Source organism: Malaya genurostris, chromosome 3 (genome assembly GCF_030247185.1).
Source record: "Malaya genurostris strain Urasoe2022 chromosome 3, Malgen_1.1, whole genome shotgun sequence".
NCBI classification, from domain to species: domain Eukaryota; kingdom Metazoa; phylum Arthropoda; class Insecta; order Diptera; family Culicidae; genus Malaya; species Malaya genurostris.
The window spans coordinates 177,843,858-177,857,476 of NC_080572.1; the positions used below are offsets into that span (position 1 = coordinate 177,843,858).

The following is a 13,619-nucleotide window of genomic DNA, read 5'->3' on the forward strand; positions in this document are numbered from 1 at the left end:
CAGCATTAACTACATGTTCGAACATGTTGTTTATTCATACCAAACCGCGTTATACAATGTGGACTTTGTTTTTTGAGAAGATACTACAAACAGCAGACTTTACTACATTTTATTCATACGGCCCATTGTGTCAGCGATGACACCATTCAGTATGTACTAGTGACATGTATTGTCATGAGCCAGTGCAAGCTAATCAAGTTTTTTCGATTCTGTTTACTTTTAAACGCTGCAGCTCATATGAGTTGAAATAACACTCGGGTGTAAGAGTTAGAGTGTTATGCAAATAATATTCACTTTATGTCTGCTTAGCGGTTTATATTGTAAAACTGAGTCTTGTTTATAGTTCAATATCAACTGCTATCGCACTGTTGAGACGAAACGTAAAAGAACTAACAATAAAAGATGGTTATGATCACTTAGCACAAACTTTGAGCCAATTTCAATCCCTCGAATTACCATTTTCAAACTCGTATGTATTTTAAAATCTAGAGAAAAAAAAGTACGGGTGTGTAATGTTAGAGACATAACTGGATGTCGTGAATACGAATAAAACTGACATGTTTTCTTTACACTTTCAAATTCGAATTGATAGTTGATCGATTGTGTGAATTGTGAAACTTTCCCACTTTTCACTACTAAAAGTTTAAACGATTTTTGACGTCGATTATCTCATTTCGGATTTGCATATTTCATTGAAAGATACTATCAAGGTGCTGTACAGGATTCATTTCTGACTTTTAATACCAGATTGTGGAATTCTCTACGATATTTAGCACAATTCGGAACATTTTTCTCGAACGAAACAAATTATTTAGGATTTTCACTAAACTGATGATTTTTATCTTCGATTTGCAAAGAAGTAATCTTAATAGTTCTTTAGATAACATTTAAAGCCATTAGAATGGTTGATTTTATATAATGTTGTCCACTTTTCGTTTCTTTTTTTCTTTCTCTCCAATGCAAACGACCAGCAGCTGATGCAATTGTTCTTGCTTGAATTGAAAATAGCTTTGCGAACAAACCGACACATCCGCTCGCAGTGCCTTCTCGCCCCGACGTCTGCTTCCATCCATCGCATAAGAAGAAATGATCGATTTTCGACCACGGTTCCCCTTTATAACGTTCACTTGAAGATATGTGCATGACTATCTCCAAATCGTCGTCCTTGCGCGAAAAACCCAAGCAAATGTAAACAGTTTTCCGCGTTGTTTCAAAATTTTCAGAAAACTTTATTTTTGGGTTGTTTATGGTTATCTCACACTGTTTAAAATAATATCCTAAATTTCTGATCATATTTTTGATGAAATAATGAAAGAATTATGTTGCTGCCATTAATACAAGTCAAGATATTCACGATTAAGTTCTGCCCATTCTTCCATATGGCTAATTTTGAAAAGGCGCCCCATAGTAAAGTAAGTCGTATTCACGACAAAACGTGCTTAATTTACCTAGCAGTGAGATGATACCTTTTTTATCTATCCGCATGTGTTTTTTGCATGAATATTCTTAGGTGTTTCAGTTTTCATGACATTATTCTAATGTCCGTCGTTCTAAGTGGCAATTGGATATTTTAATCACTCATTACTCTGTAATGTCGAAACTGCAAATCGGATCGAATTTAAATCTAAAAGTGTAACATTCAATTAAATATGTCGAAGTAATTTCCACTTTAGAGTTTAGGGTAATTTAAGGTGCTTTCGGAGCCGGTATTCAGGAACCAGCATAACCCAAAACCGATTCGTATGGTCATATGACGAATAAATTGTAATATTTTTGAGTCCAACTTTAAAGCTTTGCGGGGTTGTCATATTCTATATCGCTTTGAATTTTAAAAATTCATCATCCTACAATTCCTGAGTTGGAAGTCAGAATTGGATAAGATGGGATTTATTTTAATATGAACTTTTGTTTTTGAAATTCGATTTGGCTTTTTTGAGAAAACGATTGAGCTTTGAGAAACGATTCGATACTGGAACCGGAATTCGAAATTCGGTGTAGGCGAAGTCAGATAAATTCACCTGAGTAGCTGTATAGTTTACAATTGTTTCAAAATGTTTGAAAATCAATGTAGACATCTTTGAGGAATCGTAGTGCTAATTTAATTTTTGGATGCCTTCTGGAACGGAAACTGAATACAACCAAAAATGAAATAAGTTTATTTGGTTATCGGCTATCCAAATCTGCTAACCCAATAAACCTTATTAGTCTATGTGAAATAGACATTTTTATACTAATCACCCTGTATATCCGAAACCGGAAGTTGAATCTGGCTGAAAAACAAGATGTTTTATAGAATCTTAAAACTTTTCGAGATTGTTCAAAACCAAATTTAAAATTGAGTTTGATATAGTCGTGGATACCAACTTTTGTGATTATGTCCGAATACCCGTAGAGACAATTGTTATTCTAAGTCTTTAACGAAACGTTTACAGCTAACCAACACTCCTAAATGACCACTGTCTGTCTATCGGTGACCAGAAAGCAGAAGTTTCTTTGCTTCATCCGAGACATAGGACAAGACACGACGCTGCGGTTCAAGTTGAAAAGCTAAATAACCCTAGTAGTTCAGTTTGATTTGATATACAATGAAGACTCGATGGTGAAACATAGACAGAAAGTAAACACCTAAACACCTAAAATAACGCTTAATCGTATTTATAATAAATTGGTAAAGGCGTGACAGTAAACTATTTACCATTTAGCTCCTGTTATCAGTTTGGGGACATGAAACTATCTGTTCTACATCTGCAGTTGTATTGGTTGCAATTCTCACACGCGTTAACAGGCGGTTACATAATCAGACGCCATCGAAGAGACAAAATAAAATTGAGTGCAGAAACTTGGTTTTATTATTTCTTATTTTCGAACTACAAAATAATAACAAATATGTCGGAAAAATCGTTCTGAAAAAACAAAAAACAATAACCCTTCTACATCGAAATTTCAGTAACACTCGAATGAATAAAAAATGGCAGAAATGTACGAACCGACAACGTCAGCTTCATCAGCCAGATTTTCCGACATCGTTTCCATTATTCTCGGTCGCCGCCACGACATCGGCAGTGTGAACAGCCGAAGTGGAAGATTTTTGAACCTTTCGACATTTTGCTTCGTCTGCCTTGCCCGGCTCAACGGATTAAACATCATTCTTCGGCTTGCTTCGGCAGACCGAGCAGGCCAGCAACGAACCGAACTGCTACCCACCCGAGCAGACCGAAAACGTGCGAAAGAGAAACGAACGTGGCACAAAATGGATTTCGGTACCGAACCAGCAGCGAGCGTTCCGGCGTTCGTGTGGCTTCGTCGGCTGACGTCAGCACCGCTATCGTTATAGATTGGCCGACGAAAAAGGAGGCGCGGTCATCCTAGGCGGGGTTGGTCCGTTCTCCCTCACACGACGTTTGATAACCCGACTCGGGCCCGTTTGTTAGTCGAGTACTGGTTGTCGGCGAGAGTGGTCGCGTTTTTGTGTCCGATTTTCCGTGGCAATATAGCGGGTTGTGATAACTTACATGTGAAACGGCACGTTTTTTTTCCGATTGGGGGTAGGGTAACAACTGCGTAGCGATCGTTGTTGTTGTTTTTGCTGTTGGCACTGTGCGTAGAGTAGGCTATTGATTGCGGTATAAATCAGTACGCGCGCTCATGTCTGTATGAGTTGTCAGCGTTGCCAGCCAGACGATATTTTGGATTAAGTAATCTCTCTTCCGAATGACGATTTCTAGTGCAGATCATGGTAAGTTCATCATTTTACGCTTTTGTGATTTTTTTCCGATGCCTATAATTTTATTGTTCTCTTTTGCGCTCTTACATCTAGCCTATCGCTTCTGGCTCACGAGCGGTGCACGAATGCTCGCGATGCAATTGGTGTCGTAGAGAGATTGTGCACGTTTTATCGACACGTGACGCTTGTCTCCTACGAATATCGGATGGGCTGTCTGTCGTGCCGTTCGAATTTGGGATTGGAAATAACCTCATCGGAGCAGGGTGCCAGAGAGCGCGGGCATACTTTCGCTTTAATTTTGCTCCTACCAATGTTGATATTCTGCACGCGCAATCTTGTTTCATGCCGCACTCTTGCTCTCGCTCTTCCAATGCCGACTCGTAGTATTTCTCGACATGCCGATGGGCATTCGGCTGGTGCGAGATTGGAAATTTTGAATTTAATTTGTTTTATTAGCATTTTTGAACGATAATTAAATTAAACGAAAAAGGTACATTTTGGAGCTTACGTGGATGTTTTTTTATATAAAAAATGACATTGAATTAGTTTCCTAAAATTCGCAAGAGTTGTTAGAGATGGTCCTTGGATTTATACAGATGCTAAATGTCTGTAACCCTAGCTCATACCCGCTAATAAACATTGTTAACGGGAAGCATTTGGATTTGATTTTTTCACTGGCATTCGCGCTACAGATCCAGCGTGTATAATTTATCGGATTTTTTAAAACAAAACCCTTTCTTCATTGATATTAAAAGTCAAACCTTTTCTGTACTTCAAAACACCTTTAGCCTCAAAAGTAGTTCCTATTTCGGTAAACGCATGAACATTTTCACAACTAGAAGGGTATTCGCGGTCTTGTTGTTGTGGATCGAGCAAAATAGCCCCACGAGACAGCATGAAGTGCAAACGACTGTATGCGCAAACTCGAACAAATAGTTTTACTTATTAGCGAAAACGAGCGTGTAAATGATTTTGAGTCGTAGCGTCGCTGATGCTGTGACTGATCTGGTTCCCTCGACCTGTGTATGTTTGAGTTCAAGTGAAATTAGCAGCTCGGTGGACGGTACGAAGCTTGACGTGAAACAAGATTTCTCGTTAGCTTCAGTCAGTCAGTCCATTGGTCCGTCCGTCCGTTCGTTCGTTCGTCAGTCATGTGATTCTAATTAGCGGTCGAGTTGCTTAAGATCGTCGTTTTCCAGCACTCGCTAATCGATTTGACGTTAATTAGATTTGCGCTTCGAATGAGCCGTTTGGCAGTAGAAAAATAATTGGATGCTGGGAGTGAAGTGCGCTTCATAGAACGGATTGGAAGATCGAACGAAAAGAAATGGGCTAGGAATACGAGAAAGTAAATTATCTGATCTGCAATTAACGTTGTTGTTTCTGGCAAGTGCTTATCCATGAATGTTTGTATTTGCATCACATTTCTTCGGTTGATTTTGTATTCATTAGAGAAGCGTTACTTTTTTTCAGGTGGTTCAATTATTGACATAACACTATGTTTTTCCTTGCTATTTAGGGTGATTTCACCCATCGAGGGCATAACAAAATGTTTTGTTTTTCAATAACATATTCGTTTATTTGCTGTAGTTGATCTACTAATCAATCGAAGCATTTTGTTAGACTGTTGTGAATATAGCATTTATCACGCAGCACAAAAAACAACCGATTTTTTTAAATACACAATCTTGCCCGTTAGCTAGCATCAACTAAATCGTTTTAAAATAAAATTAACCTTCTTTAATTTCTTTATAAAATATTTACTATTTCGTCACTAAACAATACGATGAATGAATGTACAGGTTGAAGATAAGGGGCCGTTTATTCAACTTCAGCATAATCAACGTGCAAAGCCCTCACTCCGAAAGTACTGATGATGACAAGGTCGCATTCTACGCGCAGTCCGAACGCGAGTACGACTCTTGCCCAAGTCGGGACGTCAAGATCATCATAGGAGACCCAAACGCTAAGGTAGGCCAGAAGGAGGAGTTCAGACCGACGATTAAAGACTGACGATCAGACCAGTTGATAAATGATAACGGCTTAGGACTCATCGGTTTTGCCGCCTCCAAGGACATGGTCATTCGTAGCACCTTTACCACAGCAGACGGAATGACAAATCGACCACGTTCTCCGACCTTAACGACGTCAGGTCCTATCGTGGCGCTAACATCGACTCTTACCACTATCTGATGATGGCGAAGCTGCGCTCATAAAGAAACCGGATGTCGTCTCAGCATACACGCAGACTCTGGAGGCAGACGAGCTTGATGTGGCTTCCCTAGAAGACTGCTGGAGTACAGTAAAAGCAGCCATAAACGAAGTAATCGAGTGTACCGTTGGGTACAAGGAACGGAGTCGACGAAACAAATGTTTCGACGAGGAGTGCAGAATAATTTTGGAGGAGAAGAACGCACAACGTGGAATCGAAACAAACAGTAGCGGAAACAGCAGACCCGCATATTTTGGGAAAGAAAGCGCTACCTGGAAGAAGCAGAGTGCGAGTTATTTGCTGTATCGCTCTCAAGAAACGCGGAAGTTCTACAAGAAGCTCGACAAATCTTACAACGGCCCTGTGATGCGAGCCGAAATGTGCAGGGATAAGCACGAGAACCACTTATCGGACGGACGTGAGATGATTGAAAGGTGGAAGCAGCACTTCGATGAGCAGCTGAACGGCACGGAGAACGTGGACATGGGGATTCAAGATAACGGAGGAAACGACTACGTCAGTGCAGCAAAAAATGGAAATGATTCAGCTCCCACACTGAGGGAAGTTAAGGATGCCATGCACCAGCTCAAAACCAACAAAATAGCTGAACTCATTAAAATGGGCTCAAAAAAGATGCCCACCTGTTGGCACTGGTTAAAAGTCAGGATCTGGGAAACCGTTCAGCTACCGAAGGAGTACAAGGAAGAGGTATTTTGCCTCATTCACAAGAAAGGCGACCATTTGGAATGCGAGAACTTCCGAGCGACCACAGTTCTTCGCAACGATGGACGGTGTGCAAAATTGCGTAAGGGTTTCGGGTGAACTACCCAGTTCATTCGGATTTCGCCGGGGACGGCTACAAGATAACGGACTCTCATACCTACTATTCAACATCGCTCTGAAATGTGTAATGTGACGAGCCGGGCTTAACAGCCGGGGTACGATTTTCTCGAAATCCAGTCAATATGTGCAAAGCACACAATTATGACATGGACATTATCGCGAAAAACTTTAAAATGGTGGCAGAGCCTGAAACGCGAAGCAGCAAAAGTTGGACTGGTGGTGAGTACGTCGAAAACAAAGTACATGCAAGTAGGTGAAACCGTGCACGACAGGATTCGTCTAGGAAGTAATGTCACGATAGACGGGTATATCACAGACTAACAGACAGGACACTCAAATTAGATTTTTCAATCATTTTAACGGTCATTTTGAATATTTCTTTATTTGGGACAGTACTCATATGTGTCATGATGGCGCCACGTAACCCTATCAAAAACATCCTGTCTGTCATCTAGACTGTGTTTATTTTTTTCATTTACCAACAGAGTTGCCATTCATACAGAATTACCTGTAATGTTTTGATTTGTATACGTCCAAGTGAATTTCATGCAGGATACAGATTTAATACATATTGCCCAAACTATATACATAATTTTGCTTACTTCTCATCCTCCAACGCAATACAAAATCGAACCCGCTTTGTTACAATATTTACTTGCTTCTGGTCTGCCGCCACTTAACCGTTGTGCACTCGAAAAAAAAAACACCTTTAACCACCCGAATGGGTACCCGGGTACCCATTTTTTTAAATCGCTGTAAGTTGAGCATTTTTCAACCGATTGAAGTAATTTTAGCACTGTTGGATTCAGGAACTTAAGCTCTTTGGGATTGGTACCCATAAAGATGGACATGGTGCTCCTGGTTCCCAGGAACCCGGATATCCTAAATGAGTTCCGACATCGAGGCATTTATACACGGATTTCACGTATTTTTGTAATCTTATCTAAGAATTGCTATATGAAATCAAGTGCTATGCTGAGTTGTTATGTTTATATATTTCAGGGGGCATCCGTTATGTACGTAACATAAAATTTTGAATTTTTCTACCACTCCTTTCCCCCTTTGTCGAGCATTTCTCAATCTTTTCACCATGTATTGTCACGTATTTTTGAAACCTCTCCCCCCTAAACGCGTGACGTACTTTATGTATGTTCCCTTATATACTTCACTTTCTTATCTTCAGTTTGAAAATTATTATGTACTTCAGGCCTTTCTCAAATAGCTGGTTTGGAAAAGTTTCAAATTAGTAAATGACATTTATGGTGGAAAACACAAGTGTCGGAACATTCTACGGAAATCCGGATTAACGGGAACCAGAAGAACCTACTACAGCAATATACACGGCCATCGAAAAGTGGATAAATTTCTGAATTTACCCGTACTGAAAAAATTCAAATCGGATGGAATTTGCCTTAGTTACAAGCATTTTTATTTGTGGGTACCCGGGTACCCATTCGGGTGTTTACGTAATAAAAAAAATTTGAGCCCCCCCATTCGACCCCCCTTACTGTAAAATGAAAAGTCAAAGCATGAGAAGTTATGGTCCAACTAGTTCTTGGAATTGACCGAATTGCAGAATCTTAGTTTAAACCTAACTCAGAAATTTCTTATTTTGAAATTCGAAAAGGTACCCGGGTACCCATTCGAGTGCATAAGGGTTAATTTCGGGTGAAAACTACCAACACAATAAAAAATAGTCTACATGAACAACGTTGAGTCAAATAAATGGTTACCTTCTAACATCGCGAAAAAGTTAAAAATATTATCAACATAATCCAATAATCTATTGTGACGATTTATTTTCAAATATTTTGATGAAATCAGGCAACCCTGCAAGCAGCTGATCGGTGTTGACAAACGAGGGGAAACCAACTAGTAAAAAAAGCAAAGTCAAAGCAAAGTCTTGGCATTAAATTCCTTTTGCGGAATTTGGCCTTTCTGTTTCAGCAGACTCCGCAGCCGATTCTTAGTGTACAGAATCATTGCTTGGCTAGTACTATGGATCCTACTGACACTAAGAACCCTACCAGGTCGGGGCTCCAACATACGACAACTGGCTTGTAAGACCAGCGTCCTATGCATTGAACCGCCAACCCAACTAGTAAAAAAAACTTTTACATAATACAAGGGGTGTACAGATAGTAAATAGTTCGCGGAGTACAAGATAGGTGGAACTAGTGCATCACGAAAAATTATTTTTATAAGAAACTAGCTGACCCGTCGAACTTCGTCTCGTCTGAAATTATTTTTTTAAATTTGTGTTTTCGAACAGCAGAGTTGCCAAACGTTAATGTTTCTTTCCATTATTTTACTGATTACTTGGCTTACAATAAACGAATTACGACAAATTCATATCCAACACAATAACTTCGTCCGAAGAAGAAATATCATCAAGAATTATTGTGGATATGTTCAATGCTTTTGTTACGCAAAAACTAAACAAATGCACCGATTGCCATCTCATCCTTCGAGTCAGTGTATTGGACAGAGATTGTAGATCTCTCTTAAACTAAAGATTTGACATGTGGGATGATGGATTGGATTGAATCATATCTGACTGGTCGTAGTATGACCGTGAGAATTGGCGACTGCGTTACTCCATCATTCATCGTGAGCTCTGGTGTTCCTCAGGGAAGCCATCTAGGACCATTCATATTTCTGCTATATCTAAATGATCTAAATTTCGCATTGTAATGCATGAAGCTATCATTCGCCGACGATTTCAAACTGTTTCATCTCATCAAATATCTGAAAGACTCAAACTTCTTGCAGTCACAGTTGGATGTATTTTCTAACTGGAGCAACGTCAACAGAATGGTTATTAACGCCTTCAAATGCTTCGTTATCTCCTTCTCTCGTAAACGAACCACGATCATGTATGATTACACTATTTCGCAAGCTGTACTAAAACGGGAGACATCAATTAAGGATCTAGGAGTGTTATTGGATTCAAAACTTAGTTTCAAAGATCACATAGAATATACCCTCTCTAAAGCATTTAAGATGCTAGGATTCATCTTTTGCATCTCAAAAAATTTCAATAACATATCCTGAAATCGTTATATTGCGCTCTAGTTCGCGAGTATGCTGTTGTTGTTTGGGCACCATATTATCAAACAGATAAGCTACGCATTGAAACTGTTCAGTGCAAGTTCATTCGTCTTGCTTTGCGTCGCCTGGAGAGATCCATTTAATCTTACAAGCTACGAAAATCGTTGTAGACATACACTTCGATTTTCTTTCTGTCCGCCGTGATACACAAAAAGCTGTTTTCGTCGCGGACCTCATCCAATCTCGAATTGATAGTGCAGATCTCCTACAACAGCTAAGTTTTGACATTCTTCGGCGTAATTTGCGGTTTAATCCCTTTCTCAGAATTCCTCGTGCTAGAACTAACTATGGCTTCATTGAACCGTTTTCGAGTATGTGCCGCGTATTCAATACTTGCTCTGATGAATTTGATTTCAATTTATCTCGTAACACCATTAAAACCCGTTATCTCCGAATCTTTTCCCGCTAGTTTTATTTACATAATTAGACGATATGAATAGTTGTTAGTTAGCTTTGTAGTTTAAATAAGGGTAACTAAAGATTTCGTTATGTATCATTTGGTCAAATGTTATCTATTGATACAAAAGATGAGAAGGTTTTATGCCGGCTGGAGAAGGAGAACCAAAATCTCAGCTCCAGCAGGCTTTTCCCTTGCTCCTAAATAAACAAATAAACAAATTAACAGATGGATGAAAAAGAGATGACCAAGATAAACACTTTAAATTGACCCCACAAATTTCCAAAAGCAGCCCTCGGGGATGGTTGTTTGTCATTGAATGTTAAGACTTATTTGTACTGAAGACGTTTAAAAATTTAATAGCAAATCCTTAGGGATTATCGAAAGTAATAAACTAATTTTCAACGGTTGTCCATAACTTGCTTCACCGCTAGTGATATTATTGAGTCGTGTTTGATGAATGTTCGTAGCAGGATAATGACAGGATCAATTTTCGATTAACGAATTAGCGATAAAATAAAAAATACTTGGACATTCGAAAGTTCAAATTACCCTTTTATTAAATATTGTGTCCATTAACTTTGACATGAACGCTGGATTCGTTCAAGAATTGTACCAAAAGGTCTCTCATTCGTCGAGCCACCACATCGTTTTTCTTAGTATTTAGTCCTGAGAATCAATATTCTGTTCTAGCGGAGTGAACATGAGGAGTGATTATACCAGTATTCTTCTTATCGTTAAAGTCAATGTATAAAACAGCAGATCTCACAACTAATGGTTCTTACATGCCACGATTTCTCCTTCAGATATGATATTCACGATTCCCATATGGTAATTCGTCAAATAATCCAAAGTTCGGAAAATGAAATGATTTGACTTAAGCAGCAAATGTCATGAATACCATCCGTTTTGAAGTAAACCACTCTTGAAAACTCACCCGAATCGGCTGAACAAACTTCAGCATGCTAAATGCAAGGAAAATATTTTCATCTAAACTCATTATTTCAACAGCAGAATCCTATCATTGATACGTAAAAAAATCGTTACATAATTTTATTTGTTCAACTCACGGCCACGATGGCCAACGTAATTCATCTAACTACATCTACTGGTAAATCATTCAGTAAAAACCATTCAAGCGAAGAGGTTGTGTTTCGATTGTACTGGCTCGTGAGTTAACGGCTGCTACCGAGACAATTCTAAGCTTCAGGTAGTTAAACTGCCCATAGCAAACGCAATATTCGGGGCGTTTCCCGACTGGAAAGCTAGCAACGAAGGCCATCCCGTTCATACGCACAGAGGTGTAGAGACACAGAGGTGCGAGAGCATAGAAGTGACGAGTCACAGAGGTGCCATCGCATAAAGGTGCGAAGACGAAGGGGTGCAAAGGCACAGAGGTGCTAAAGCAACCCAGTGCTGATCTACCAGGTACCAGAATTTGTACGCTGCGTAGGATCAAAAGAGACGGCATATATCGCGAGGTGCTACACTGCAAGCATCGCATTTGATCGCCACCAAGAGCAAAAGCACTGTACCTGGGGTCAGGTACAGCAAGTGCAGTGGTGTTCACAACGACGGCAGAGCAACTGAGATAGCAGTAAACGACAGAAGACTGCCAATTGGAAACAGCAAAAGACTGCCAATTGGAAATCGTTGGAAGAGCTTCACGTCGTTCTTCACGATAAAGGAACAGAGACATCAGCTACAAGGTAGATTTAATTTAATTTATTTTTTATTTCTTATATCTGAAATTTTACTAAACATAAGTTTTTATTTTGGTATTATTAATTTACAAAAAAAATTTAATGTAATGGATGATCTCATGGAAGATCATCCGAATCCGATTCCGGATACTAGTAAAAGTTTAAATACTCCGAGGGCTAAACATTATCCACAGGGTACCACTGGGCCATGGATAGTCTATCTTCGAAAAAAAGAAAAGATTTTAAACTTGATGCAAATTACAAAGGATTTGACATCACATTTCTCTGAAGTTAAAGAAATCTGTAAGGTTAATAGAGATAAAATTCGAGTTGTAGTTAACGACTTGAAACAGGCAAACGATATTGTAACCTGTAAATTATTTGCTATTGAATATCGAGTTTACATTCCATCGAAGGAGGTAGAAATTGACGGTGTTGTGACTGAAGCAAGTCTGACAGCAGATGATTTACTTAAAAATGGAGTTGGCCGTTTTAAAAACTCCATGCTTGAGGGAGTTAAGATACTCGAGTGCAAACAATTGTACTCAGCATCTATTGTCGATGGAAAAAAGTCTTATCGTCCCTCAGATTCGTTTCGCGTAACATTTGCCGGATCTGCATTGCCTAGCCATGTCTATATCGATAAAATTCGTCTTCCTGTTCGGCTTTTCGTACCGCATGTTATGAATTGCACGAACTGTAAAAAATTCGGACATACAGCTACTTACTGTAGTAATAAGTCCAAATGTATCAAATGTCAAGGGCCTCATAAGGATAACCTTTGCGATAAAGATGTTGAAAAATGTGTTTATTGTGGGGAAAGCCCTCATGATGATCTTTCAGTGTGCGCTGCATTTAAGCTGCGTAAAGACAAAATGAAGCTTTCTTTAAAAGCACGGTCTAAGCGCACATATGCAGAAATGCTCAAAACGGTCATACATGTCTCCCCTTTGGAAACCGAAAACGGTTTTTCAAATCTTGCGGAGCCAGAGGAATCTGACTCTGACGGAAATAGTGAAGATACCTCGTTTGTCACTCCTCAAGGGTCTGTTAAGAGGAGATTAACAAACCACAAAATACCAAAAAAGACACCTAAAATTATACCTTCAAAAAAAGATCCCCGTGTTAAAGCTAAAAAGCCAAATTTAAAACCAAAAACTGTGCCTCCTGGTTTGTCAAATTCACAAACCAATCCAGGAACTAGCTCAAGAAAAGACAATAATCCAGTGGGCTCCATTTCACATTCACCAACAGGATTACTGAAATTTTCGGAAATTGTAGAATGGATTTTCGCTGCATTCAATATTTCTGAACCTCTAAAGACCATCATAACAGCATTCCTTCCAATAGCTAGAACTTTTTTGAAACAGTTATCAGCTCAATGGCCAGCTCTTTCAGGTTTTGTATCATTTGATGGATAATTTATCATCCGCCGCAAATGATTCAATCACTGTCCTGCAGTGGAATTGTCGAAGCATCATGCCAAAACTTGATTCATTTAAAGTTTTGTTGCATAGTCAAAAATGTGATGTATTTGCTTTGTGCGAAACATGGCTTACATCAAACATAGCCTTAAATTTTAATGACTTTAACATTATACGTCTCGACAGAGACTCCCCGTATGGTGGA

The 13,619-nt window shown here is 39.2% G+C and overlaps 1 protein-coding gene across 1 annotated transcript in view; it reads left to right on the top strand.

Moving 5' to 3' along the window:
* Positions 1 to 3,444: 3,444 nt before the first annotated feature.
* The window catches only part of LOC131435654 (mucin-2), a 124,916-nt gene continuing 114,741 nt past the window's right edge, over positions 3,445 to 13,619 (top strand). The window contains exon 1 of the mRNA XM_058603770.1: positions 3,445 to 3,736. The gene's annotated coding sequence lies outside the window, so the exon portion shown is untranslated. The remainder of the gene's footprint in view (positions 3,737 to 13,619) is intronic.